We start from the raw sequence: 8,596 nt of genomic DNA on the forward strand, positions 1-8,596 counted from the left end.
TCCTTTTTACAGTGCTCTGGTAGGCAGCTGAAAGGCACCGCAAAAGTTGTTCTTCCTGCTTTCTGGGCTGAGATGGGGAACTGCTGAATTTTGGACTCGGCCGGTGACAAAATGTTCCAAACACACCCCATGCACAACTCCACCGGGGAAGGTGCCAGACAAGAGTTCTCTTCATTGTTTTTACATTGCTCCGGTAGGCAGCTGAAAGGCACCACAAATGTTGTTCTACCTGCTTTCTGGGCTGAGATGGGGAACGGCTGAATTTTGGACTCGGCCGGTGACAATATGTTCCAAACACACCCCATGCACAACTCCACCGGGGAAGGTGCCAGACAAGAGTTCTCTTGGTAGTTTTTACATTGCTCCGGTAGGCAGCTGAAAGGCACCACAAAAGTTGTTCTTCCTGCTTTCTGGGCTGAGATGGGGAACCGCTGAATTTTGGACTCGGCCGGTGACAAAATGTTCCAAACACACCCCATGCACAACTCCACCGGGGAAGGTGCCAGACAAGAGTTCTGTTGGTCCTTTTTACAGTGCTCTGGTAGGCAGCTGAAAGGCACCGCAAAAGTTGTTCTTCCTGCTTTCTGGGCTGAGATGGGGAACTGCTGAATTTTGGACTCGGCCGGTGACAAAATGTTCCAAACACACCCCATGCACAACTCCACCGGGGAAGGTGCCAGACAAGAGTTCTCTTCATTGTTTTTACATTGCTCCGGTAGGCAGCTGAAAGGCACCACAAAAGTTGTTCTTCCTGCTTTCTGGGCTGAGATGGGGAACCGCTGAATTTTGGAGTCGGCCGGTGACAAAGTGTTCCAAACACACCCCATGCACAACTCCACCGGGGAAGGTGCCAGACAAGAGTTCTGTTGGTCCTTTTTACAGTGCTCTGGTAGGCAGCTGAAAGGCACCGCAAAAGTTGTTCTTCCTGCTTTCTGGGCTGAGATGGGGAACTGCTGAATTTTGGACTCGCCTGGTGACAAATTTTCCAAAAACACCCTATGCACAACTCCACCGGGGAAGGTGCCAGACAAGAGTTCTGTTGGTAGTTTTTACAATGCTCCGGTAGACAGCTGAAAGGCACCACAAAACTTGTCCTACCTGCTTTCTGGGCTGTGATGGGGAACCTCTGAATTTTGGAGTCGGCCGGTGACAAAATGTTCCAAACACACCCCATGCACAACTCCACCGGGGAAGGTGCCAGACAAGAGTTCTCTTGGTAGTTTTTACATTGCTCCGGTAGGCAGCTGAAAGGCACCACAATAGTTGTTCTACCTGCTTTCTGGGCTGAGATGGGGAACCGCTGAATTTTGGACTCGGCCGGTGACAAAATGTTCCAAACACACCCCATGCACAACTCCACCGGGGAAGGTGCCAGACAAGAGTTCTCTTCATTGTTTTTACATTGCTCCGGTAGGCAGCTGAAAGGCACCACAAATGTTGTTCTACCTGCTTTCTGGGCTGAGATGGGGAACGGCTGAATTTTGGACTCGGCCGGTGACAATATGTTCCAAACACACCCCATGCACAACTCCACCGGGGAAGGTGCCAGACAAGAGTTCTCTTGGTAGTTTTTACATTGCTCCGGTAGGCAGCTGAAAGGCACCACAAAAGTTGTTCTTCCTGCTTTCTGGGCTGAGATGGGGAACCGCTGAATTTTGGAGTCGGCCGGTGAGAAAATGTTCCAAACACACCCCATGCACAACTCCACCGGGGAAGGTGCCAGACAAGAGTTCTGTTGGTCCTTTTTACAGTGCTCTGGTAGGCAGCTGAAAGGCACCGCAAAAGTTGTTCTTCCTGCTTTCTGGGCTGAGATGGGGAACTGCTGAATTTTGGACTCGGCCGGTGACAAAATGTTCCAAACACACCCCATGCACAACTCCACCGGGGAAGGTGCCAGACAAGAGTTCTCTTCATTGTTTTTACATTGCTCCGGTAGGCAGCTGAAAGGCACCACAAATGTTGTTCTACCTGCTTTCTGGGCTGAGATGGGGAACGGCTGAATTTTGGACTCGGCCGGTGACAATATGTTCCAAACACACCCCATGCACAACTCCACCGGGGAAGGTGCCAGACAAGAGTTCTCTTGGTAGTTTTTACATTGCTCCGGTAGGCAGCTGAAAGGCACCACAAAAGTTGTTCTTCCTGCTTTCTGGGCTGAGATGGGGAACCGCTGAATTTTGGACTCGGCCGGTGACAAAATGTTCCAAACACACCCCATGCACAACTCCACCGGGGAAGGTGCCAGACAAGAGTTCTGTTGGTCCTTTTTACAGTGCTCTGGTAGGCAGCTGAAAGGCACCGCAAAAGTTGTTCTTCCTGCTTTCTGGGCTGAGATGGGGAACTGCTGAATTTTGGACTCGGCCGGTGACAAAATGTTCCAAACACACCCCATGCACAACTCCACCGGGGAAGGTGCCAGACAAGAGTTCTCTTCATTGTTTTTACATTGCTCCGGTAGGCAGCTGAAAGGCACCACAAAAGTTGTTCTTCCTGCTTTCTGGGCTGAGATGGGGAACCGCTGAATTTTGGAGTCGGCCGGTGACAAAGTGTTCCAAACACACCCCATGCACAACTCCACCGGGGAAGGTGCCAGACAAGAGTTCTGTTGGTCCTTTTTACAGTGCTCTGGTAGGCAGCTGAAAGGCACCGCAAAAGTTGTTCTTCCTGCTTTCTGGGCTGAGATGGGGAACTGCTGAATTTTGGACTCGCCTGGTGACAAATTTTCCAAAAACACCCTATGCACAACTCCACCGGGGAAGGTGCCAGACAAGAGTTCTGTTGGTAGTTTTTACAATGCTCCGGTAGACAGCTGAAAGGCACCACAAAACTTGTCCTACCTGCTTTCTGGGCTGTGATGGGGAACCTCTGAATTTTGGAGTCGGCCGGTGACAAAATGTTCCAAACACACCCCATGCACAACTCCACCGGGGAAGGTGCCAGACAAGAGTTCTCTTGGTAGTTTTTACATTGCTCCGGTAGGCAGCTGAAAGGCACCACAATAGTTGTTCTACCTGCTTTCTGGGCTGAGATGGGGAACTGCTGAATTTTGGAGTCGGCCGGTAGACAATATGTTCCAAACACACCCCATGCACAACTCCACTAGGGAAGGTGCCAGAAAGAAGTTTTCTTGATACTGTTTACATTGCTCTGGTAAACAGCTGAAAGGCAGGAGAAAACTTGTTCTACCTGCTTTCCGGGCTGAGATGGGGAACCGCTGAATTTTGGACTCGGCCGGTGACAAAATGTTCCAAAAACACCCCATGCACAACTCCACCGGGGAAGGTGCCAGACAAGAGTTCTGTTGGTCCTTTTTACAGTGCTCTGGTAGGCAGCTGAAAGGCACCGCAAAAGTTGTTCTTCCTGCTTTCTGGGCTGAGATGGGGAACTGCTGAATTTTGGACTCGCCTGGTGACAAATTTTCCAAAAACACCCTATGCACAACTCCACCGGGGAAGGTGCCAGACAAGAGTTCTGTTGGTAGTTTTTACAATGCTCCGGTAGACAGCTGAAAGGCACCACAAAACTTGTCCTACCTGCTTTCTGGGCTGTGATGGGGAACCTCTGAATTTTGGAGTCGGCCGGTGACAAAATGTTCCAAACACACCCCATGCACAACTCCACCGGGGAAGGTGCCAGACAAGAGTTCTCTTGGTAGTTTTTACATTGCTTTGGTAGGCAGCTGAAAGGCACCACAATAGTTGTTCTACCTGCTTTCTGGGCTGAGATGGGGAACCGCTGAATTTTGGAGTCGGCCGGTGACAAAATGTTCCAAACACACCCCATGCACAACTCCACCGGGGAAGGTGCCAGACAAGAGTTCTCTTGGTAGTTTTTACATTGCTCCGGTAGGCAGCTGAAAGGCACCACAAAAGTTGTTCTTCCTGCTTTCTGGGCTGAGATGGGGAACCGCTGAATTTTGGACTCGGCCGGTGACAAAATGTGCCAAACACACCCCATGCACAACTCCACCGGGGAAGGTGCCAGAAAGGAGTTCTGTTGGTAGTTTTTACACTACCTTGGTAGGCAGCTGAAAAGCACAAAAAAAGTTGTTCTACCTGCTTTCTGGGCTGAGATGGGGAACCGCTGAATTTTGGAGTCGGCCGGTGACAATATGTTCCAAACACACCCCATGCACAACTCCACCGGGGAAGGTGCCAGACAAGAGTTCTCTTCATAGTTTTTACATTGCTCCGGTAGGCAGCTGAAAGGCACCACAAATGTTGTTCTTCCTGCTTTCTGGGCTGAGATGGGGTACTGCTGAATTTTGGACTCGGCTGGTGACAAAATATTCCAAACACACCCCATGCACAACTCCACCGGGGAAGGTGCCAGAAAAGAGTTCTCTTGGTAGTTTTTACATTGCTTTGGTAGGCAGCTGAAAGGCACCACAAAAGTTGTTCTTCCTGCTTTCTGGGCTGAGATGGGGAACTGCTGAATTTTGGACTCGCCTGGTGACAAATTTTCCAAAAACACCCCATGCACAACTCCACCGGGGAAGGTGCCAGAAAAGAGTTCTGTTGGTAGTTTTTACACTACCTTGGTAGGCAGCTGAAAAGCACAAAAAAAGTTGTTCTACCTGCTTTCTGGGCTGAGATGGGGAACGGCTGAATTTTGGACTCGGCCGGTGACAATATGTTCCAAACACACCCCATGCACAACTCCACCGGGGAAGGTGCCAGACAAGAGTTCTCTTCATTGTTTTTACATTGCTCTGGTAGGCAGCTGAAAGGCACCACAAAAGTTGTTCTACCTGCTTTCTGGGCTCTGATGGGGAACCTCTGAATTTTGGACTCGGCCGGTGACAAAATGTTCCAAACACACCCCATGCACAACTCCACCGGGGAAGGAGCCAGACAAGAGTTCTCTTCATTGTTTTTACATTGCTCCGGTAGGCAGCTGAAAGGCACCACAAATGTTGTTCTACCTGCTTTCTGGGCTGAGATGGGGAACGGCTGAATTTTGGAGTCGGCTGGTGACAATATGTTCCAAACACACCCCATGCACAACTCCACCGGGGAAGGTGCCAGACAAGAGTTCTGTTGGTAGTTTTTACATTGCTCCGGTAGGCAGCTGAAAGGCACCACAAAAGTTGTTCTACCTGCTTTCTGGGTTGAGATGGGGAACAGCTGAATTTTGGAGTCGGCTGGTGACAAAATGTTCCAAACACACCCCATGCACAACTCCACCGGGGAAGGTGCCAGAAAGGAGTTCTGTTGATAATTTTTACACTACCTTGGTAGGCACCTGAAAGACACCGCAAAAGTTGTTCTACCTGCTTCCTGGGCTGAGATGGGGAACCGCTGAATTTTGGACTCGGCTGGTGACAAAATGTTCCAAATACAGCCCATGCACAACTCCACTAGGGAAGGTGCCAGAAAGAAGTTTTCTTGATACTGTTTACATTGCTCTGGTAGGCAGCTGAAAGGCAGGAGAAAACTTTTTCTACCTGCTTTCCGGGCTGAGATGGGGAACTGCTGAATTTTGGACTCGGCTGTGACAAAATGTTCCAAACACACCCCATGCACAACTCCACCGGGGAAGGTGCCAGACAAGAGTTCTGTTGGTAGTTTTTACATTGCTTTGGTAGGCAGCTGAAAGGCACCACAAAACTTGTTCTTCCTGCTTTCTGGGCTGAGATGGGGAACCGCTGAATTTTGGACTCGGCCGGTGACTAAATATTCCAAACACACCCCATGCACAACTCCAATAGGGAAAGTGCCAGAAAGGAGTTCTGGTGATAGTTTTTACACTAACCTGGTAGGCACCTGAAAGACACCACAAAACTTGTTTGACCTGCTTTCTGGGCTGAGATGGGGAACCGCTGAATATTGGACTCGGCTGGTGACAAAATGTTCCAAACACACCCCAAGCACAACTCCATCGGGAAAGGTGCCAGGAACGAGTTCTCCTGGTAGTTTTGACATTGCTCCGGTACGCAGCTGAAAGGCACCACAAGAGTTGTTCTATCTGCATTCTGGGCTGAGATGGGGAACGGCTGAATTTTGGACTCGGCTGGTGACAAAATGTTCCAAATACAGCCCATGCACAACTCCACTAGGGAAGGTGCCAGAAAGAAGTTTTCTTGATACTGTTTACATTGCTCTGGTAAACAGCTGAAAGGCAGGAGAAAACTTGTTCTACCTGCTTTCCGGGCTGAGATGGGGAACCGCTGAATTTTGGACTCGGCCGGTGACAAAATGTTCCAAACACACCCCATGCACAACTCCACCGGGGAAGGTGCCAGACAAGAGTTCTCTTCATTGTTTTTACATTGCTCCGGTAGGCAGCTGAAAGGCACCACAAATGTTGTTCTACCTGCTTTCTGGGCTGAGATGGGGAACGGCTGAATTTTGGACTCGGCCGGTGACAATATGTTCCAAACACACCCCATGCACAACTCCACCGGGGAAGGTGCCAGACAAGAGTTCTCTTGGTAGTTTTTACATTGCTCCGGTAGGCAGCTGAAAGGCACCACAAAAGTTGTTCTTCCTGCTTTCTGGGCTGAGATGGGGAACCGCTGAATTTTGGAGTCGGCCGGTGACAAAATGTTCCAAACACACCCCATGCACAACTCCACCGGGGAAGGTGCCAGACAAGAGTTCTGTTGGTCCTTTTTACAGTGCTCTGGTAGGCAGCTGAAAGGCACCGCAAAAGTTGTTCTTCCTGCTTTCTGGGCTGAGATGGGGAACTGCTGAATTTTGGACTCGGCCGGTGACAAAATGTTCCAAACACACCCCATGCACAACTCCACCGGGGAAGGTGCCAGACAAGAGTTCTGTTGGTCCTTTTTACAGTGCTCTGGTAGGCAGCTGAAAGGCACCGCAAAAGTTGTTCTTCCTGCTTTCTGGGCTGAGATGGGGAACTGCTGAATTTTGGACTCGCCTGGTGACAAATTTTCCAAAAACACCCTATGCACAACTCCACCGGGGAAGGTGCCAGACAAGAGTTCTGTTGGTAGTTTTTACAATGCTCCGGTAGACAGCTGAAAGGCACCACAAAACTTGTCCTACCTGCTTTCTGGGCTGTGATGGGGAACCTCTGAATTTTGGAGTCGGCCGGTGACAAAATGTTCCAAACACACCCCATGCACAACTCCACCGGGGAAGGTGCCAGACAAGAGTTCTCTTGGTAGTTTTTACATTGCTCCGGTAGGCAGCTGAAAGGCACCACAATAGTTGTTCTACCTGCTTTCTGGGCTGAGATGGGGAACTGCTGAATTTTGGAGTCGGCCGGTAGACAATATGTTCCAAACACACCCCATGCACAACTCCACTAGGGAAGGTGCCAGAAAGAAGTTTTCTTGATACTGTTTACATTGCTCTGGTAAACAGCTGAAAGGCAGGAGAAAACTTGTTCTACCTGCTTTCCGGGCTGAGATGGGGAACCGCTGAATTTTGGACTCGGCCGGTGACAAAATGTTCCAAACACACCCCATGCACAACTCCACCGGGGAAGGTGCCAGACAAGAGTTCTCTTCATTGTTTTTACATTGCTCCGGTAGGCAGCTGAAAGGCACCACAAATGTTGTTCTACCTGCTTTCTGGGCTGAGATGGGGAACGGCTGGATTTTGGACTCGGCCGGTGACAATATGTTCCAAACACACCCCATGCACAACTCCACCGGGGAAGGTGCCAGACAAGAGTTCTCTTGGTAGTTTTTACATTGCTCCGGTAGGCAGCTGAAAGGCACCACAAAAGTTGTTCTTCCTGCTTTCTGGGCTGAGATGGGGAACCGCTGAATTTTGGACTCGGCCGGTGACAAAATGTTCCAAACACACCCCATGCACAACTCCACCGGGGAAGGTGCCAGAAAGGAGTTCTTTTGGTAGTTTTTATACTACCTTGGTAGGCAGCTGAAAGGCACAAAAAAAGTTGTTCTACCTGCTTTCTGGGCTGAGATGGGGAACCGCTGAATTTTGGACTCGGCCGGTGACAAAATGTTCCAAACACACCCCATGCACAACTCCACCGGGGAAGGTGTCAGAAAGGAGTTCTGTTGGTAGTTTTTACATTGCTTTGGTAGGCAGCTGAAAGGCACCACAAAAGTTGTTCTACCTGCTTTCTGGGCTGAGATGGGGAACTGCTGAATTTTGGACTCGGCCGGTGACAAAATGTTCCAAACACACCCCATGCACAACTCCACCGGGGAAGGTGCCAGAAAGGAGTTCTGTTGATAATTTTTACACTACCTTGGTAGGCACCTGAAAGACACCGCAAAAGTTGTTCTACCTGCTTCCTGGGCTGAGATGGGGAACCGCTGAATTTTGGACTCGGCTGGTGACAAAATGTTCCAAATACAGCCCATGCACAACTCCACTAGGGAAGGTGCCAGAAAGAAGTTTTCTTGATACTGTTAACATTGCTCTGGTAGGCAGCTGAAAGGCAGGAGAAAACTTTTTCTACCTGCTTTCCGGGCTGAGATGGGGAACTGCTGAATTTTGGACTCGGCTGTGACAAAATGTTCCAAACACACCCCATGCACAACTCCACCGGGGAAGGTGCCAGACAAGAGTTCTGTTGGTAGTTTTTACATTGCTTTGGTAGGCAGCTGAAAGGCACCACAAAACTTGTTCTTCCTGCTTTCTGGGCTGAGATG

The sequence above is a fragment of the Falco peregrinus genome, chromosome 6 (assembly GCF_023634155.1).
Source record: "Falco peregrinus isolate bFalPer1 chromosome 6, bFalPer1.pri, whole genome shotgun sequence".
Taxonomy (NCBI): domain Eukaryota; kingdom Metazoa; phylum Chordata; class Aves; order Falconiformes; family Falconidae; genus Falco; species Falco peregrinus.